We start from the raw sequence: 20,857 nt of genomic DNA on the forward strand, positions 1-20,857 counted from the left end.
TATTGATTTTAGGGGGGATCTCTCTATTTCCTGGATCTGAATGCCTGTTTCCCTTCCCAGATTAGGAAAGTTTTCAGCTATGATTTGTTCAAATACATATTCTGGCCCTCTGTCCCTTTCGGCGCCCTCGGGAACACCAATTAAACGTAGGTTTTTCTTCCTCAGGCTGTCGTTTATTTCCCTTAATCTATCTTCCTGTTCTTTTAACTGTTTGTCTCTTTTTTCTTCAGTTTCCCTCTTTGCCATCAACTTGTCTTCTATGTCACTCACTCGTTCTTCCACCTCGTTAACCCTCGTCATTAGGACTTCTAGTTTGGATTGCATCTCATTCAATTGATTTTTAATTTCTGCCTGATTGGATCTAAATTCTGTAGTCATGAAGTCTCTTGAGTCCTTTATGCTTTTATCTAGAGCCACCAGTAGCTGTATAATAGTGCTTCTGAATTGGCTTTCTGACATTGAATTGTAATCCAGATTTTGTAACTCTGTGGGAGAGAGGACTGTTTCTTTCTTTTGAGGTGAGGTGTTTTTTTTTTTTTTCCTATTAAACTCATCCAATGTTTATTGAACGGTGAACCGTTGCCAATACTGCTGGATCCTGCAACTCACTCACGACTCACTCACTCAGATCCCTCTCCCGGGCACCCGAGAAGGAAGCCAGGAGTAGGACCACCCCGAAGGCCTAGAGTAGCCAGGGGGCTGGGGGATGCGGGGAGGTGGGGAAAGGTGGGGAGGGGAAGGAGCAAGGCAGGTGGGGTGCAGAGCTACACTGCCGGAGGCGTGCATGCGAGCACACACACACACACACACACACACAGGCAAAGACCAGGGGCATCAGTCTCTGCCCCCACGTGGCAGTCGCGGGAACATCAGGGAAAGGCCAGGCATCCACGAGACATTTCAGTTCTTCCCATCATGAACAGCCCTCTCATGCCGGCACCTACCCCGTCCCACCACCCCAATCCTTAAGTGACCCAGTAATTATCTACCAAACGGCTCCGTACTGGAGAAAACCTAACACCGGCCTGGAAATAATGTTACTTCTCAAATGCCCCTTGGATAACTCAGAGTTGATGTCACCTAAGAAGACCCCTGTAAGCTTGTGTCCAAAGGAAGTCATCGTTAAGGTGACACACCTGGATGATGACCATGGGCAAAGAGGTCACGTGTCCATCTCGCCAGAAGGTCAGGAGCTGAAGGATGAGGACGTCTTGGCTGACATCGGCACAGCGGAGGGTTTGTCGGTGGTGGACACCGCTGTGCCATTTGACTTCCTCACTGAAAGATGCAGATGCTTTTGTCAGAAAACCGTGATGGGAACCTAGAGGACTTGACCGTTGTCTAAACGCGCAGGGAGAATGACCTTCTGGGATAATATTTCCTACGTTAAACGTTTCTGATCCAAATGTCCCAGCTATTCACCGTTATTTAAGTGACGTGTGCATTTTCAATGTGCCGAGCGCCAGTGTGCCAGCTTTCTGATCTTTAGTAGTTTTCCAAAATTAACTTTCTATTTCGGAATCATTTTAGTTTTACAGAGAAGTTGCAAAGATAGTACAGCGAGCCCCGAATACCCCTCACCTGGGCTCCCCCGATAACGTCTTACATAACTGTAGTGTATTTGTCACTACTGAGAGGCCGGGAGTGGCGTGTTACTACTGACCAGATTCCAGGCTTGACTTGGATTTCACTAGTTTTCCCATCAATGTCATGTTTTTGTCCCTGGAGACCACCTAGTGGGCTGGGGCCCTGGTGTCCTCTGGCCTCAACTGCCTCCCTGTGTTTCATGACCCGACAGCCTCAGAAAGTATTGGTTGGAGGTCATGCCGAATGTCCTCCAGTCTGGGTTTGTCTTATGTTTCCCAGTGATTACACTGGGGTTATGGGTTTGGGGGAGTAATGTTATGGAGGTGAGGCTCTCTCTCAGCACCTCCTAGCAGGGGTGCTGACATCCATGCAACTCAGTCGCCTTGACCACGAGGCCAAGATGCATCTGCGAGTTTTCTCAGCTGTAGAGTCACTTTGTTTTTCCCTCTCTGGAATCTTTTTTTTTTTTTTTTTTTTGAGATTTTATTTACTTATTTACTTAGAGAATACGAGTAGGGGAGGGGGAGAGGAAGAGAGAGAATCTCAACTAGCCTCCCTGTTGAGCACAGAGCCTAACACAGAGCTCCATCTCATGCCCCCGAGATCATGACCTGAGCCCAAATCAAGACTCACATGCTGAACTGAGTCACCCGGGCACACGTCTCCAGAATCCTCTTTAATGCCCTGGCTTTCCGTAATAGTTGTGAGCATAGGAGAACATAATGATCAAACCCCTTTATGAAATAATTCTGTCCTGTGTCCTGTACTTCTCAGTACCCTGGGGGTGCTGTGCCTCTGCCCACAAGGAAATGGAGTAAGCAGCCATAATCTCAGCCACAACTCAGAATGTTTAGTGGGTCTCTACCTTTCTTTTCTAATTCAAACATTTTCTAGACCAGAGATTCTTAATGGGAGATGCACATCAGAGCTACCCATGAAATTGTATAATAGAGGTGTCTATGGACGCCTGGGTGGCTCAGCAGTTGAATGTCTTCCTCTGGGTCAGGATGTGATCCCAGAGTTCCAGGATTGAGTCCTGCATGGAGCCTGCTTCTCCTCCCTCTGCCTGTGTCTCTGCTTCTCTCTGTGTTTCTCATGAATAAATAAATAAATAAAATCTTTTTAAAAAAATCTCTGAACTTCTTTTAAAAAAAAAAAGAATACAGATGTCTACCCTAGACTTCTCGAATCTCTCTACTCGATGTTATTGGTTTAAAAAAAAAAAAAAGCCACTGGGTGGCTCAGTGGCTGAACATCTGCCTTTGGCTTAGGGCATGATCCTGGGGTCCCAGGATGAAGTCCCACATGGGGCTCCCTGCATGGAGCCTGCTTCCTCCTCTGCCTATGTCTCTGTCTCTCTCTGTGTCTCTCATGAATAAATAAAACCTTGTTTAAAAATTAAAATAAATAAAAAAAGATTTATCTCAGAATAATTATATGTTCTATTTTGAGATTGTTTTCCCTTTATAAAAATTACATCCATCCACTGTTACAAAATCAGATGTCATATTCAGTTCAGTGCCTTAAGATAGGCTTTAATTGTTAGCCTTAGAGACATTCTGTGTAAACAAATTTTTTGGAATGGTTTTATGACTTCGTTTTGTGTGGCCTTAAAACAACCAGATTCCCCAGGAAGTTACCTTATTCTCATTATGAACCCTCATCAGACCGTTCAGATCCGAAAACTCTCAGTAAGAAGGTAACCAGAGCTGCTAGGTGGTGGCGGGGGCTGACCTCTGTTCCTCCCGCCAGGCCCTGCTCCGCACCCAGGCCACCTGCCTCCCGCAGCCTCGGCCCCGGGAAAGGCCGAGAAGGCTCTCTGGATCCTTAACGCTGCACAGAATGAACAGCTGAGAACAGATTTCTGAGCTCAGATGGCTTTCAGATGGCAGTGGCTGTCTGAGTCAGGATTTCCAGAATCTCTTAAGCCAGAAGCAGAAGCCTTCACAAGGGCTGAGGTCAAGCAAAACAGAACTTTTCACTTGGGACTAAGAGGATTTGGCGGGAAACGTGGTTGTCCGTATTGTTTGGGGTTTGGTTGACATCGTGCTCGAGTTCCATTTTCTGGATACACCAGGAAGCCCCACCTCTTGTCCAGCCATCTACAGTCCACAGCAATTGAGTAAAACTACTTTCCGAAGCTGAAATTAAACATTTAAAAATGCTGTGATCGTCACTGAGCCCCAGGGATTCAGAAGCTCTTACTTTTCATGGCAAAATATTTAATTGTGTGGGTTCAATAAGAATCTTTTTTCACCAGGATGCAAGTGGCTGTGCGTCCAGGGCCTCACGGGAGGGTCACACAGAAGACAGGCCTCCCTGAACTGGGTGGGATTGGCCACTTTAAGGAAGAAAAGTTGCTTTTGGTTGTAAATCCACAGCCACCAAGCCCTCCCAGGGAAATAGCGCTGGTACTGGGCCTTCGAGGGGCGAGGAAAGGCCCTCCGGGAGGCTCCAGGGAACCAGGAAATTTGGCAGACCTCGAGGAGCAAGCAATTTCCCCAAATGTAGGTGCTGTCGATGAGATCTGGGCAGAGGGCTTCTTGAGCTTGATTTTGATGCCTCCGGAAATGGAGGCATCTGAAGGCCAATCTGAGAGTCCCTGCAGAGAATTCCAGCAACGCGAAGTCAAGAGGGCCTGCATGGCGAGGGACGCTCTGGCCACACCTGTGCACATAGCCACACCACGTCTCAGGAGGCTGTCCTACCGTGCCCAGGGATAGTCTTTCCTGAGGATTATCCACATCCCAGGCAGCAGGGAGGACTTCAAGGGAGCACACAGAGGCTCCTGAGAGTCCTGACAGACACCCATGGGGGGCTCTGCTCTCTGGCGTCTCATTGATCTGCTCTGAACTCTGTGAAGTGTAGACACAAATTCTACTGCAAATTCCCTTCTTCCGCCCGCAGTCGCTTACTGCCCGGTGGACAGACCTGGTGGCACCTATTTGCGGCCTCTTTCGGCATCTCTTGTTTGCCCAGAGCTTTGGGGCTTTGTGCACTCCTGCTGGAGCCCCACCGTTCGTGGAGAGCCCCAGAAGTCTCGGAGTCCTGGCCATACAGGCTCTCCTGCCTCCCCAGACGACAGACCCCTCCAGAATTTCCCTGGGTCGCCCCAAGCCCCAGACTTGTTTTCCCATGTATCCACACAGCCTTACAGAACTAGACTCGAACCCAGAACAACTTCTGATTCCTGGTCATTTATCCCATGGAGACCTGCAGAGCATCATTATGCTATCTCAGAATTTTATTCTCCAAAATGTGTGCCTTCTCATCCTTTCACGAGCACAGAGGTGACCGAGGACAGTGAGTGAAGATTACAAAGGATGAGGACTCTGCTATCTCCTGTTAATTTGAGAAAAGCCACGCAGCCCTTCCAGGCCCGGTTAATCAGCCTGCATTGCGAGGCCTCTTTGCTGGCACAAGAGCACTGCAGCGTGGCTTTCTTGTGCCATCTGCCTGGTCCAGCAGGCTTCACCTGTCACTGTTCTACTGGGAGATGTCAAATTGTCCAAAAAAGGGGCAGGGACCTTACGGCCACCTGCCAGGATGCCTCTATTTTTCCCTGCAACCGGCTGGCCCCCTTAAGAGGTCTTTTCACGAACCCCAACTGCCTGTGGAGAGGAAGCCAGGCCCTGGGATACACAGTGACTCAACCACCACAGAATTCGAGGAGTTTACTTCAGTGGGACGGCTGGGGAGAGCGGCGGGCCACATGCCCCAGTGGGGGGACACGTTGAAGCAGGGATTTTGCTGCTCTTTGGCACAGAGTCCCAGAGGGCCCTGTACAGGGATCTCATCTCCTTTGGGTCACAGAGCACTGAGGGTTTAGCACTGGCCTTATACCATCTCCTAGTTTTTAGAAATCAGATCACATTAGAGTGATGAGATTTTGGAAAGGGTGGGTTAAATCTATTATAAAACTTCCTCTCACCTGTTTCTTCATCCGCCCATGTGGCTAGGGGACACTCTCGTTCCATTTCGAACAGGCAAGGCTGCTCCAGAGATATGAACAAGGCTTGTGTTCACCTCAATGTCTTGCTCATGTCTTGCTCATGTCTGCAGGTAGCGCGTGAGATGCTGGCCCCTTATGCTGGCCAGCCATCCGCCCAGCCAGCCAGCTGCAGATATGCCGAGAGCCTCCTCTTTGCAGCAAAATGCCACGTCTTCCGCCCCAGGGCTCAAAACCTCATAGGGATGGGTCTTGTGGTGGGCAGAATAATGGACCGCCAAAGATGTCCATATCCTCCCCTCCAAGATGTGACAGGTGTCAGGTTACCTGGCAAGAGGGAATTAAGGGTTCTAGTCACCTGACCTGAATTATCCAGGTGGCCCCAGGGTCATCCCAGGGGCCCCAGTACATGGAAAAGTATGGATGCGAGAAGGTAGATGTGACATGTAAAGCAGCCCCTGCTGGTCTGACTCCAGGCTTGGCCCACAAGCTCCAGGCAGTGCCGTATTTTGGGGTGGGCCCCAGCCCAGGACAAGCAGGGCTCTGGACCCGGTAAGCACACTGACCTAAAGCCCCTTGGCGCCCCCCCTTCCCTGCTTGCCCCACTGGCCTGGGGGGCTCATGAGGCCCGCTTCTGCAGACTCTTCCCAGCCCAGGGGAAGGGACACAGCTGCTCCTCATCGCAGCAATGACAACTAATTCAGAAACTATTCCAGCCCCTCACCTGAAAGCCTCTCAAAGAGGGCTTGCAATCAGCTGTGATGACATGCAAGTGTTCTCATCGCCAAACTAACTTTTAGACTTCCCTTTGAAGTTTGCAGGGAAGAAGCCGCACACACGTGTTCAGCACATCTTGCTACCTATGGTTTCCATCCCCAGGGCTTGCACTTGGGGCGCGCAGACCATGTAGGTCCAGCACCCCCCCAGCCCGTCCCTCCCAGCCTGAGCCAAACGCTTCATTAACACGGAACCCAACCCTCCGACGCTGAATGCCCCACGGTCAACATCAAGCACTGAGTAAACAGGACATTCTGTTCGAATGTACCGGAAGCCCGCGAGACTTTTGGAGCTTGAGCGTGCTTCTCTGCCAAAAGGTCTCCTGAGCGCCTCCCACGATTCACCTGCACAAAGAGCTTCACTGAGAAGATGGGGGGCAGGTCTGGGGCTGGGCCCTGGGGGTGGAAGCCGAGCTCACGATCCCTGCCCTCTGCTGCTGCCAGGGAGCCTGTGTCCTGCGAGGACTGAGGCCACCAGTCTGCACTGCCAGCATGGGACGGGCCACTTGGAAACTTCTGGACTGAGAGACCCCTCTCTGAGCGTGCTAGCAGCTAAGGGGCCCTGCCACCGGGCCAGGGAGGCAGGAAGGGCACCCCGCCCAGAGCAGAGGGCCGGTGGCTGCTCTCCGTGGCGCCCACCAGCCTCCAGGCCCACGGCTGCACCCAGCCCGCCCCACGGAGCACAGGCCACCCGTAAACGCGACCCTCCATCTCCTTCCTACGTTTCCTGAAAGCTGAACAGTGTGTACCACCAGCGCAGTGAGAACAAAGCAGGTGCCAGCACGAGGAACACCCTCGCGGTTCTCCACACCCCTGACCCAGGGGTACCGCCAAGCTCGGAAGGGCCCGGAACTGACATTTATGGTGGTCCCCGAAGGTGTAAAGCCGGGGCGGAGGGCACGCATGTCAGAGATGATTGGCGGCGCCCCTGGGAGCCACGTGTATGCTGCGCTGGTGATACACACTGTGTGATGTCGGTGTGGTCGTTATAATTGGGTTCCCAGCCTGCCCTGCCTCTTTATTAATTGCACACATTCCTCTTGACAAAGTGACATGCTGGTGGCTGTGATGCGGCTTTGATGCAGGCACCTTTTGATCTTCATCCTAAAAGTCACATTTGTGACCAGAACCTAAGACGGGAGCAGCCTCCGTGGGCCGTGTCTCCCGCGGGAACGTCTGGACAGAGCGGCTTCTTGGAACCGCTCACATAATTGTGTCACCTTGCCATGTCCACGTTGTAACACTTATCCTGGGTCTGCTAACCCACAGCATGCTCTAGAAACACTTTGCCTGGACGTCGTTGGCCGCCTGAGTTGGATTCTGCAGAGGAGGGGGGGAGGCTCCCGGAAGGACTTCTGGAATTGAAGCCAAAGGCTCGGCGCTCCAGCATGTCTACGGCGGGACGGAACAGGTGCACATACCAAAGTGTCTCCCCAGATATTTGCTAATGACTAGGACAAAAGCAGGGACTTTGGGGGGCAGCCACCCCGTGAAGCAGGGGAAGGTCAGCGCATCAACAGCATGAACCCCCCGGGGGATGATGCACGGAGGGATTCCCGAATCCATGACCTTGATCTAATCGTAAGGACTCATCAGACAAACCCGTGACGGACATTCTGCAAAACCCGTGAGCGATGTTCCCAGAAAGGGTCAAGGTCGTGGCAGAAGAGGAGAGCCTGACAACCTGTCGCAGACCACAGACGGAGGAGCCGTGTCAACCCAGAGCTCCCCCGTGTTCATAATAAAGAGCTTTTTCAAGTGTTAAACATACACACAGACACACGGAAGCTCGGCTCTGTGCCACCTAAGCCAACAGGCGCCCGGGGTGGGGGGCACCCCCAGCTGCCACTGCCCTGCACCAGCGGAGCCGCGTCCACAGTGAGTCATGTGTCGGCACATGGAATGGTCTTCTGCGGGGCAATTGTCAGGAGCGTTTGGTCAGCCGAGCACAAGCGCTGATTTTCCGCCATCCGGCCCGGGCCAAGTGGAGGAGCGGCCTGCAGCCCGGGGCGGCCCGCGCTCCTTCCACAGCTGGCGCCCACCCAGCACACAAAATGTTTTCTTTCCGGTGAATCACGCTTCACGGCAGGTCAACCTCCAGGGCAGAAAGGGTGACACCTTGTTCCCTGAGAGGAACTCAGGGAATGTGCTCGGCCCTTTTGCTGGGCCCGCGCCCCAGGAGCAGGAGCGTCACCGCCGGGAGAACGCAGCGGGCACACGCAAGCGCTGTCGTGACTCGCCGGGAATTGCAGCGTCTAGTTGTGAGGTTTTCACGATCGCCTCGCTGGTGGAGCCTTAACCGCCTTTAAAGCTGTGTGCGCGCTGTGCGGGGGGAGGTTAAGGGTGTGGGTCCCCGGGAGGGGGAAGAACATTCCTCAGCCACTAGAAATGACAAATACCCACCATTTGCTTCGACGTGGATGGAACTGGAGGGTATTATGCTGAGCGAAGTAAGTCAATCGGAGGAGGACAAACATTATATGGTCTCATTCATTTGGGGAATATAAAAAATAGTGAAAGGGATTATAGGGGAAACGAGAGAAAATGAATGGAAAATATCAGAGAGGGAGACAGGATGTGAGACCCCTAACTCTGGGAAGCGAACAAGGGTGGTGGAAGGGGGTGGGCGGGGGGTGGGGGTGACTGGGTGATGGGCACTGAGGGGACACTTGATGGGATGAGCACTGGGTATCATGCTATACGTTGGCAAATTGAACTCTAATAAAAAAAAATAGTTAAAAAAATTTTAAAGCAGCGTTTGTGAGACACGTTCTCCACCGAGACTCCGCTCCGACCAGCAGCCACGCGAGGAGCCGGAGGAGTCTGGGCCCCGGGCGGGACCAGCCGCAAAGACGTGCACAGGTGAATGCAGTTTGGAAAAGGCAGTCACCTGCCGCACTCAGGTGAGAGGACAGGAGAGCAATGGTCCCGGGGAGCCCCACGCCCTGCGCGTTCACACTGTGATGCTGTTGGCAATGCTGGGTCACCCCCCAGGAAGGGCTTTGGCCGTCACCACACGGGACCCCAGGCGCCTTCCATGTAAGGCCTCAGATTAAGAACCGATGTTGCCTGCTGCCTTGACATCTGAAACCCAACGGCAGACTCCCCCTCTCCGCGCCCGGCTTCCACGGACTCTTCCTTACCAGACGGAGCACAGCCCCCACCTGTCCCTGAGCGGTGGGCCCAAGAGATGATTCACACGGGGAACCAGGGGGCCCTTGCCCTCCTGTCACCTCACGGTCCCTGCTGGCTCACGCTGTTCCCAAGCACGACAGCTATGGCCCTGCGTGGCCTGGGCCCTTAGGACACGGGACAGTAAACCACTCTTGGTCTCATCTGTCCAGTTCCGGGTATTGAGCGTCCACCATCCCCACAAGACGGGGTGAATAGGAGGTAACTGACACAGCCCCTCAATCCACCTGGGGTTCTCAGCTGGGGTGCTTTTGCCCCCTGCGGGATGCTCTGCAGTATCTGGAGACATTTTTCATTGTCACAGCTGATTACTGTCTCCCCGGAAGACCTTCTTCACTTGGGTTCCAGAACAGGTTGTCCTCCTCTGTCGGCGGCTGCAGCAACTCGTGCCACGGCCGGCTCCCCATCATGCCCCTGACTCTAAACACTGGGGGACCCCAGGCTCAATCCTCTTTTCTTCTCCATCCCATACTTAACCATCACTCCCTGGGTTAGTGAAAAGACTCTCAGGGTTTAGACTTCCCTCTAAACGCCAGCGCTCCCAGATTAACATGTCTTGGAAATTCTTCACCTTCTTGAGGTTTGTGTATCCAACTTGTCAAGAGGCCCTCCACACACCGGGAGAACGTGTTTACAAACCATATATCTGGTAAGAGACTCCTCTCAAAACTTTATAAAAAGCTATTACAATTTTATTTAATGGACAACCTATTTTAAAGATAAGCAAATGACCTCCATAGACATTTATCCAAAGAAGACGTACACATGGCCAGAAAGCACGTGAAAGGATGCTCGCCGGCACAGTCATGGTGGAAGTGCAATCACCGTGAGATGTGCCCTCACACCCACTAGGGCGGCTGTAATCGAAACAGCAGATGAAGCAAGTGTTGGTGACGATGTGGAGAAAGCGGGGCCCTTACACATCACCAGTGCACACATAACATGGTGTGACCACTTTGGAAAACGGTCTGACACCCCCCTGATGATTCAGCACCATGGTGGAATGACTCAGCAGTCCCCATGCGTGGTCCTAGGAATACACACCAGCGAGGTGAGAACAATTATGTACTTAGACACTTGTGCGTGAATGTGCCCAGCAGCATGACACATGACAACCAAAAAGTAGAAGCAATCCAGATGCCCATCAGTGGCTGGGCAAAATGTGGCAAATCCACATGGTGAATCCATTCTCAGCCATTAAAGGAGCACAGCCCTGACACACCCTATGACACGACTAATCCTCGAAAACACGGTGCTCAGTGAAGGAAGCCAGACACCAAAGGCCACATATCACACGATTCCACTTACATAAACGGGCAGACCAGGCAAATCCATGGGGACAGAATAGGTCCGTGGTGGCCAGGGGCCGGGACTCGAGGAATGGGGAGTGATTGCTAATGGGTATGAGACTTCTTGGGGGGGTGATGAAAACGTTCTAAAATTGATTGTGGTGGGACACCTGGGTGACTCAGTGGTTGAGCGTCTGCCTTGGGCTCAGGGTGTGATCCTGGGGTCCTGAGATCGAGTCCCCATCGGGCTCCCTGTGTGGAGCCTGCTTCTCCCTCTGCCTGTGTCTCTGCCTCTGTGTGTGTGTGTGTGTGTGTGTGTGTGTGTCTCATGAAATAAATAAATAAATAAAATCTTTTAAAAAATAAAAAATAAAATATTTTTTAAAAAATAAAATTAAATTGATTGTGGTGATGGATGCGAATCTCTGTGAATACACCACAAACAATGAATCATACTCTTTAAATGGGTGAAGACAAAGCAGATATAAGAATCCATCTGTCTTCCGGAGTCTTTCATGAAGCCAAATAGTAAAAAGACTTGCAAAAATGTAAAACCAAATCATTCCTCTTGCTAATTCTGGTGGGTTGCTTTTTTTTTTTTTTAAAGATTTTATTTATTTATTCATGATAGTCACAGAGAGAGAGAGAGAGGCAGAGACACAGGCAGAGACACAGGCAGAGGGAGAATCAGGCTCCATGCACCGGGAGCCTGATGTGGGATTAGATCCCTGGTCTCCAGGATCGCGCCCTGGGCCAAAGGCAGGCGCCAAACCGCTGCGCCACCCAGGGATCCCGGGTTGCTTTTTTTTTTTAAAGAAAGTTATCTTTCATAAAAACATGTTACTTGTAGTTAACCACTAATGTATTTTTTATTTTTTATTTTTTTGAATTTCATTATTGTTAAGTGCATGAATAAATATTTTAAGTTTTCCTCAACTTTAATTTTTTAAAGATTTTATTTATTTATTTGAGAGAGAGAGAGAACATAAGCAGGGGAGGGGCAGAAGGACAGGGAGAACCAGGCTGCCCGCTGATCAGGGAGCCTGATGCAATGTGGGGTTTGTTCCCAGGACCCTGGGATCCTCTGCCTGTGTCTCTGCCTCTCTCTGTGTGTGTCTCTCATGAATAAATAAATAAAATATTTTTTAAAAATTCTTTTTAAAATTTCTGTTTATTTATTTTTCGAAGATTTACTTATTTATTCAAGAGGAGGGGGGGAGAGAGCATGCCCACAAGCAAGGGAGGGGCACTGGGGAGGCAGAAAGAGAATCACAACCAGACTCTCCACTCAGCACGGGGCCCAACGTGGGGCTCCCCCTCAGGACCCTGAGATCATGTGTGACCTGAGCTGGAATTCTGAATTGGACGCTTAACCGACTGAGCCAGTCAGGTGTCCCGAGCACATGTATCATAAGTGACGTCCAAATAGACAAGAAAACCTGCACCAGATGCCACCTGACTGCTTAACTCAGACACCTACGCCTCAGCCCTCTGGTCCCTTGGACCTGCCCACAGTCACCAGATGAATACAGGATGCCCAGTTAAACTAAAAAATCAGAAAGAAAAATGGCTCGAATATAAGTATATCCCAAATATGACGTGGGACATACTTATGCTAAAGAATTATTTATTTATCCAAAATTCAAATTTAACTGAGAACCCTGCAATTTCACTTACTAAATAAAAAATTCTCCCCACCCGGCAACCACAGCCACCCAGAGACTGAGTCAAGTGGCAAAGGAGGGAGACCAGTATTCCTCATCCTCTCTACCTCCAGCAACACCCTATTCCTGGCCAGTGTGAGCCTCCTGCCTACTCCCATCCAGCCAGGAGCCTGCGTGATCAGGGGTGGCAGGCGTGATCTTTTTTAACGATTTATTTATTTTTTAATTCATGAAAGAGGCAGAGACACAGGCAGAGGGAGATGCAGGTTCCCTGTGGGGAGCCCGATGCGGGACTCGATCCCAGGACCCCGGGATCATGCCCTGCACCAAAGGCAAGACGCTCAACCACTAAGCCACCCAGGTGTCCATGGGGTGGAGGTTTAAAGATCTCTGGGATGGTCCTTTCACTGTGGCTTTGCATCTGGGTCCACGGTACAGGGCGTTGTTGGCCTCAGAGTACCCCGGCCAGGCCGAGATCATTGGTCTTGGGCTGGCAGGAGGGGCCGTGGCTGGCTGGGGTGTGTACGTGCCTGCATGCGTCACCCGGTCCCTGGGTTCCTGTGGTGTCCCCGATCACCCCGCAAGTATCCTAGGCCAGCTCTGTGCCTGTCTTCGTCCTTCCAACCTTCTGGCTCTGCCTGGCCTACATTCGCCCTCTGGGCACAGCTGGACCCCCTCTGCCCGCACCCTCGAGGTGGAGATGAGCACTGGGCACTTCCTCTGGGAGCAGGAGGTGCGCTGGCCCAGCAGACGGGAGACACGACCCTGTCCCACACTCACCCCTGCGCTCCTCCAGCCCACGGAGCTCCATCATCCTGCCGAGAGGAAGGCTGACAAGTTTGTGCTCACTCTTCTTTATTCAGAGCCACCTGAATTTGGAGCTGAAGGAGACCATTAAAGCCAAAAAGCAGAGGGAGGAGGGCCAGCAGGAGGGAGCCGGGAAATTTGCTGCTTTTTATGAAGCAACCCGTCCCCCCTCGCTAAGATCTTAGCCTCTGCTGGCCTCCAGATCTGCGCGGTCAGGCGCCTGGGCTACCGCAGGACCCTGAGCTTGTGGTCATGTGCCAGGGCAGTGATGGAAAGTGGACGCAAGGCTCCTTCCCGCCACGCAGGAGAGCTTCGGGGTGGCAGGCGCCCTCGACGGGAGAATTCTGGACACACTGACCCACGGGCTTGCTGAGGCCCTGCCCCGTCCTCTCCACGCAGGCCGCCTCCACATGACGCCTGCCGGCCTCCAGGACCCACAGGAGGGGGGCGCTCTGACTCCTTGGCTCCAACCCCACTGAGCGTCTGGGGAGCCCTCAGCACAGAACCATGCCCTGGGGGGGGCGTTCAGAAACAGATGTGAGCTCTCACAGCTCTGGAGGCCAGAGTAGGAAAGCAAGGCGTTGCAGGGCTGGGCTCCCCTAAAAGCCAGAGGCCGGCTCCTGCCTCTGTCCCCACACGGCCGCTTCTCTGCGTCTGCCTATGGGCACCTCTCCCTACAAGGACACCTGTCACCCGACTCCGGGCCCAGCAGGACGCTCTCATCTCCAAATCCTTGACTAGTTGCAACCGCAAAGGCCCTGTACCCAGACACGGTGAGGATCACAGGCTCTGGGCAGACACGCCTTCGTGTGGGACGCCGTGAGAGCCAGCACAGACGCCGTGGCAGGTGGGCGCCCATGGCCCTGCTCCCGGTCAGCTGGGGCGGGAGCCTGTCGCGGAAGGCCCGAGACTCCAACGTGGAGTCAAGGACAGGGCTGTGAGGGGTCCCTCACAGAGGGGAGACCTGAGGCCCCGCGTCACAGGACTAGTTCTGTCCCCAGAAAAGCTTCCGGGGCCAGGCACACCCTCACACCAGCAGTCACAGCTGCCTGGACGGGGACACAGGCCGCTCCTGCCGTTGTCGCCAACTCCGCCGCGGCCCTCTGCAGGGCAGCCCGGGCCTCGCCGGGTGTGTGGACCGGCCTCCCTCGCCCTCCCTGTCCCCTGGGCTCCTCCGGCCGAGCCTCTGCCGTGCGCACAGCGGCTTCAGGGACTAGATGTTTGTTCCTGGCGGGGATTAGCACTGAGCTTACGATACTTAACAAAAGCCAGACTTCACCCCACTGGGTCTCACCCGGAGTGGCACCAGCCTTCCCAACCCTTCTGGGAGGGGTGGCGGGGTGGGCGACCTGGGCGAGCTGCCAACCCACGTGGGCCCTGGGGTGGGGGCCCTGGTGAGAACAGAACCACCAGCCTGTAGGTTCCGAATCCTTCTCCACACCTCGCCATCCAGAAAGTGAGGGTGGTGCGTGAACCTTGTCTGAGGCCGGCTCCTCACTTCCAGAACGTTCTTCTGGCTGGCCCACCCTGTTGCATTAGTTTCTGATGCTGCAAAATAAATGAGTACAAAGTCAGAGGCTTGAGACAGCGCCCACTTACCACCCCTCTGTGTCCATGAGTCGGGAGTGGGGAGTCTCTCCCACCGCGGTACCAGGGTCCCTCCCAAGCTCCCCTGCTTGTTGACGGGATTCGTCTCCTTGCATTGGTGAGGCTGAAGCCCCTGGTTTTGGGGTGGCTAGGCCGGGACCCCTGTCAGCTCTGGGAGGCAGCCCATGCTCCCTCCGCCGGGGCACCGCAGCCGCCCATAGCACACTATCTGCTTTGTGCCCCACCAGCAAACGAGTGGCTCTGCTTTCCTGCCTTCCTGACCCCCCATTATGACCTATAGGTGTCCTCCCAAATTCCTATGTTGACATGCTGAGCCCCCAGGTGACCGCATTAGGGACAGGGCCCCTGGGGCTGTAAGATAGTGAGAGTAGAGGCCCGGGAACCTCCTAAGAAGAGACGCAGAGCTGCCTCCTGTCTCTGCTGGGGGGGAGGGGGGGTGCGGAACAGGCGTCTGGCCGCTGGGAAGCGGGAAGCGGGAAGCGGCCCATCACACAGCAGGCCTGTGGAGCGCCGATCCTGCATCCTGCAGCCCCGCACGGGAGAAATGAACGTGTGCGGCATGTGCTGTGCTCACCTGGGACACTACCCACCCCCTCCCCGGGTTTGTTTCTGACCGAGGTGAAATGCATGTGCACGTGGCCCAAAGTCAGCCCACCGAGGAGGCGGTGGGCTTCCCTAGGCACAAGGGCATCCCCAGTTGGTTTCTTCTTGCCTTTCCGGGCCTGCCTGTGACTCTGCACCCCGGCCATGCTCCCTCCCGGCTCTGTGTCCCCCACTTTGCACCAGCAGGTCCAGCCAGCAGCAGAAGCACTAGCCACCCGTGCATCCCCTGTACAGGGGCTCCCCCCCAACCCAAGTCCAGACAGTGAGACAGGAAGTTAGACAGTGCCCAGATGCTTCTCCTGAACTAACCAGCGGGGCTGGCCGAGGAGTGGCCTGCTGTCACCACCACTGCGTCTCCCGTCCCCTTGAGGGACATGGGCTTCCCCTTGGGTGCTTGGTGGAAGTGAACGTCTCCAGATGCACTTTCCATCAGATACGCCGTCCTCCCTCTTGGAGGCCGGAAGGGAGGCAGCGGGGCCTGACCCGTGGGGGGCTGTGGGTCCCCAGCGCTCAGGGCTGGGAGCAGACAGGCAGCGGGAACAAGACCTCCAATTGTCCTCTACAGCCCGGCTGAGGCCCGCTCCCCTCTGAATCAGATATTGAGTATGAAACAGTCCTGGCAACAGTTTTGCATTAACCGTCTTGGTTGACTGACTGTTTTCATACGGCTCTTCCAGCAAAAAGCACATGCAATGTGGCTCAGATTAAGCAGTATAAAAAACTCTCTCAGCCTCAAAGCCAGGAGCTTGGCTCTGAGTGGGAGCAGAGCCCCCACCTCTTGTCCAAAGTCCCTGGCAGCCCAGGCCGCACCCGTGCTGGGGGTCAAGTGAGAGGACTCATTATTTCCTTTTTTTCTTTTTTTTTAAGATTTCATTTATTTATTTGAGAGAGAGCAGGAAGGAGAAGAAGGGGAGGGGAAGGGAGAAGAAAGAGACGGGGAGGGAGAAGTAGGCTCCACACAGAGCATGGAGCCCGATCTCAGGACCCTGAGATCACCACCTGAGCTGAAACCAGGAGTCCGACGCTCAACCTGTGCCGCCACCCAGACGCCCCAAGAGTCTCAGCACTTCTAAAGGTGGGGCTGAACATCCCAGGGTCAACATGGTGGGATGCTAAACATCCCAGGGCTCAAGGGCAAGGCCATCACCCGAGGCTAGGCAGCCTGCAGGTGCACAGGCATCTGGAGGGACTCAGCATGATGGCCTCAGGGTCTCCCTGGTGGCCGCTGTCGGTCAAGTCCCCCTCGAGCCAGGCCTTCAGGGCGTTCCCACAGGCTCTGGTGATGCAGCCCTGCCACCCTAGTCCAGAGGGCCGGCCCTACTTCAGAACCCAGCAGACTGGCTCCAGGAATCAACGTAGACCGTGCCCAGTGTGCCCACCCTCAGCCCCACCTGGGGTCTCGAGCAAACCTCTTCTCGCCAGACCAGCTTGTTCAGAGCAGACTGTGCCCCCAGATTATTCTGCAAGAGTCCCCGGACTGACCTGCTCTATCCTGGGAGCAGTCCAGGGTCTCCGAGGGGTGCAGAGTAGGATGAGGCAGGCAAGGCCAGCCCCTGCCAGCGTGGCCTCCCCGAACAAGAGGTCACGGAGGTGCTGCTGCCAGTGGGGCCTGTGCCATGAAGACATGCCCAGCCCAGGGCCCTGGCAGCTTGGGACCCAGAATGACCCCGAGCACCACCCAAGTCCCGGAGCTGAGAACTGTGGTCCACAGGTTTGCAAGGGCTGGGGCTCCAGAGGAAACGGTTCCTGGCACAAAAGAACATGACTAGTGTTCCAACTCGGTTTTCGTAGATTGTGTGTTGGTCTGTTTGGCTTCCATTGATCACAGGCGAAACCACCAGCCACAGTTGTTTATACCTCCCCTGTTACCCAGAGCCTGCACTCGGACACACCCCTCACACGACACCATGCCCTGTCCTGAATCACCCAGCGCCAGGTCCCAGACCGGGCCCCAAGGTCTACCAGGATGATTGAAGCAGCCGGCCCTGAGCCGTGTGCCCTGCCTTGCCTTGCTGGGGTCGGGGGCTGTGCGGGGGGGTGCTGCGGGGACTGCGGGGGCCTGCGGGGACAGTGCGCCCCCTGCCCCCTGCAGAGCCGCCCCCCTCATCCCTCACAGGGGGAAACCTCACTGTCTTGCCCCTGAGCCATCCCTCCCTGTAACTTCCCTCGGGTTCCATCTGTGGTGGGCCCTGCTTAATGAATCCTTCATGTCCTGGGAGAATTAATAACCCATCCCTATAATCCACAATTTTCTATGGAAGTCGTTTAAAAAAAAAACTGAGATGAAATTCATCTTTAAGAAAATCACCATATTAAAGTGAACAATTCAGGGGCATATAGTGCCTTCACGGTGTTGCGTGATCACCACTCCTACCTGGTTCCAAAAACATGTTTCTCTCCCCACCGGGGGAAGCCCCCAACCCATCCCTGGGCCCCTGGCGACCACCACTCAGATCTCTGCACCCGTGGAGTTGCCCGTTCCGGACACTTCACACAAATCCAATCATACAACATGTGACCCTTTGTGTCTGGCTTCTCTCACTAACCGCATTTCCAAGATGCGTTCCCGCCGTGGTGTGCACCACAGCCTCAACCCTTTCCGTGGCTGAAGAACAGCCCACGGCACGGACAGACCACATTTCGTGTGCCCGCTCCTCTGTGGATGGACACTGGTTGCTTCCGCCCTCTGGCTCTTGTCAGGAGGCCACGGCCATTGCATAAGCTCTCATTTGTACACCGGTTTGTAAACCTTCCAGGTACATAGGTGAAGGGCCTGGTTTACACTCATGGTCCCCCTAACCACTCCCCCGACACTGCCGGGGGCCCACACCTGGAGGGTCCCGCTGTCCCCTGCCTGGCGCGGCTGGGTGGGCCGTCCTCTCCCAGGGCTGCCCCTTCTCCCTCCTGCCACACCCCTCGGCTGTGGGTCCTGTTCATTTTGTAGTTTGGTGCTGAGCTTTTCCTGTTATTTGGAGGGTGGTCCCCCTCCTCGGGGAGTTCACGTAAGACACAAGGTAGGAAACAGAGGAAGCGTGACATGGAACCGGGAGAAGCGCGAAGGACTGAAGGCCCAGGAGGTGGAGGCTTCCTGCCGGACGGGGCGCCCTCACCCTGGGCACACAAGGCCCCCGGCACTCCAAGGGTTGAGAGGGACACGATGGAGTCGCTGGGTCCTGAGGCCCTGTCCCTCCACCCCAGGCTCCCCCAGACCCCAACCCGCACTCTCTTTGCCCCAAGGACAGAGTCTTCAGGAGTCAGCCCTTGCCAACTTACGAGAAGACTTCTAGACAGGGAGTCCCACAGAAATGAACCACAAGGTTCACGACGTCCTCAACTTCCCAGCCCCTCCGACAGCTGCCATAGGCACGGAGGGCATCCAGAGTCCCAGAGGCTGCCGGAGCCACGCAGAGGGAAACATCGAGGGTCTGCAGGCTTTGCCTGGCCCATCCTGGCAGCGATGCAGGGGGACTTGCTCAGACCAGCAGCTCCTTAATAGCAACGAGAAGCTCCCAGGAACGGGGCCGCCTAGAGTTTGGGAAGGGCCTCTGGATCTGGCTGAGGGCACAGGTCCCAGTAGTGTCCACCCTGGGATATGGAGACCAGCCATGGGGACCAGGAGGACCAGGCTTCTCCCCAAAGCATCCCTGCTCCTGGGGTGAAAGGGGTCACACGCGCTACCCCAGAATGGTACCTCTCCTTCCAGACTTTTCCCTCCGACACCTGGGACTGCCCTGCAGCCTGGAGAAGCCTGGAGGGAAGCAAGCAGGCCCTCCAGCCCTGGAGGCAGGGACCCGCCTTCACAAGAGGACAGAGTCAGCAGGTGGCTGCAGATGTGCTCCTGGCAGCACCTCCTCCAGGGGAGGGAGGGAGCCAGGCCCCCCTCAGGCGCTGTGGATGCAAGGACATGGGGGAGGACGGGGTGCTGTCTGGGTCCTCTCCTCATCTGGAAAGAAGATTCACGATAGGGAAATACTGCCAGACCAACAGGGAGGGCAGACCCAGGTCCCGAAGCTCCCCAGGGTCAGGGGACCCTCAGGCCAGGGCCCGCACAGGGTTCCAAGTGCCTGCCTGTGTAAGGCACGGGGTAAGAAGGCTGTCCTCCCCCAGGCGCACCTGCTGGTCCTGGTGGGCCCCCACCTTGTACCAGCCATGGCCCGAAGGCCGGGGACCGGGGAAGACCCCCCACTCCCAGCTGCCCCATCCCAGTCGGGCTGGCTTTGGACGAGGGGAGGAGGAGTCCCTGGCCCTTTCTACTCCACTGAGCAGAACAGGAGGAAGGTAACTGAATCAGCACTTCTCGTCCCATCTGGAACATTCCAACATGGAAAACCACTGAGCATCTGGGGAAACAATTTAGGGACCTTAATTAAAGGCCGATGACTCTCCCACGGAGACCCACCCCCACACACAGCTGAGAGGACCACCACATCTGCCCTCAGCGTGTTGGGGGCCCAGCTGGGCACCTGGCTCTGGGCGTTGGCGGTCAGGCCGTTTCCACTTGGGAGGGGGGTGACCGGAAGGAGCCGGCTCACCCTCTCTGCTCACTGTCTCCAGTCTGCCTTCTGGGCACCAAAGCCAGACAAACAGGTGGCTCCCACAGCTCTACTTCCAAGAAGCTTCAGGAAGAGAAAAGTGGGTCATGTCACTGAGCTCAGGAAAGGGACTCGAAGTGTAGGGAGGAAACGAGCCCAGTGTGCGAGCACAGCCGCTGCCTTCTCCGCCTGCTCCCTCTTGATCTCCGCCTTCCAGGCCAGGCAGAGGGAACAGCATAGGCAAAGGCGACACAGGCCGTGGCAGGTGGAGGTGGCCGGGCACAAGCTCAGGGCTGAGAGGAGCGTGCAGGCCGGGGAGGCAGGGGCAGGCCTCAGGGCCAGCTGCTGCAGTCAGGCATGTGGTCCTCATTCTAGAGGCAATGGGGGCGGGGGTAGAAGACGGGAGCGTTTTAAAATAATGGGATCTGGTGGACTCTGAAGACGACCCCCTCTCTGGCTGCCATGCAAGCAAAGAGCTCCTTGCAGGAGAACAAAAGAGGTGCCCCCGAAGCCATCCAGGCGTGAGCTCGTGGACGTCTGCACAAGGGTGTGTCCAGGAAGCAGAAACAAGCATGGACCAGGCTGCCATGCTGTCCCCAAGTGGGGCCCCAGCACCGGGGACAGGGACAGCACTGCCAAGCCCAGTGCCTGTCACCCAGGAGGGATTCCAGAACGAAGGGCACCCCTTGCTCATCATCGTTATTGCAGATTGGGCCAGCCCTCCCCTGCGCCCACACACAGGAACATCTCACCCACATCTGCCCACATCTGCCACCACATTTCTGCCAAGGTCTCTTGGGGCAGCCCCCAGCCCTGCCTCCGGCCTGACCCTGATGGCAGAGCCTAGGGA

Source organism: Canis lupus, chromosome 8, assembly GCF_048164855.1.
Source record: "Canis lupus baileyi chromosome 8, mCanLup2.hap1, whole genome shotgun sequence".
Taxonomy (NCBI): domain Eukaryota; kingdom Metazoa; phylum Chordata; class Mammalia; order Carnivora; family Canidae; genus Canis; species Canis lupus.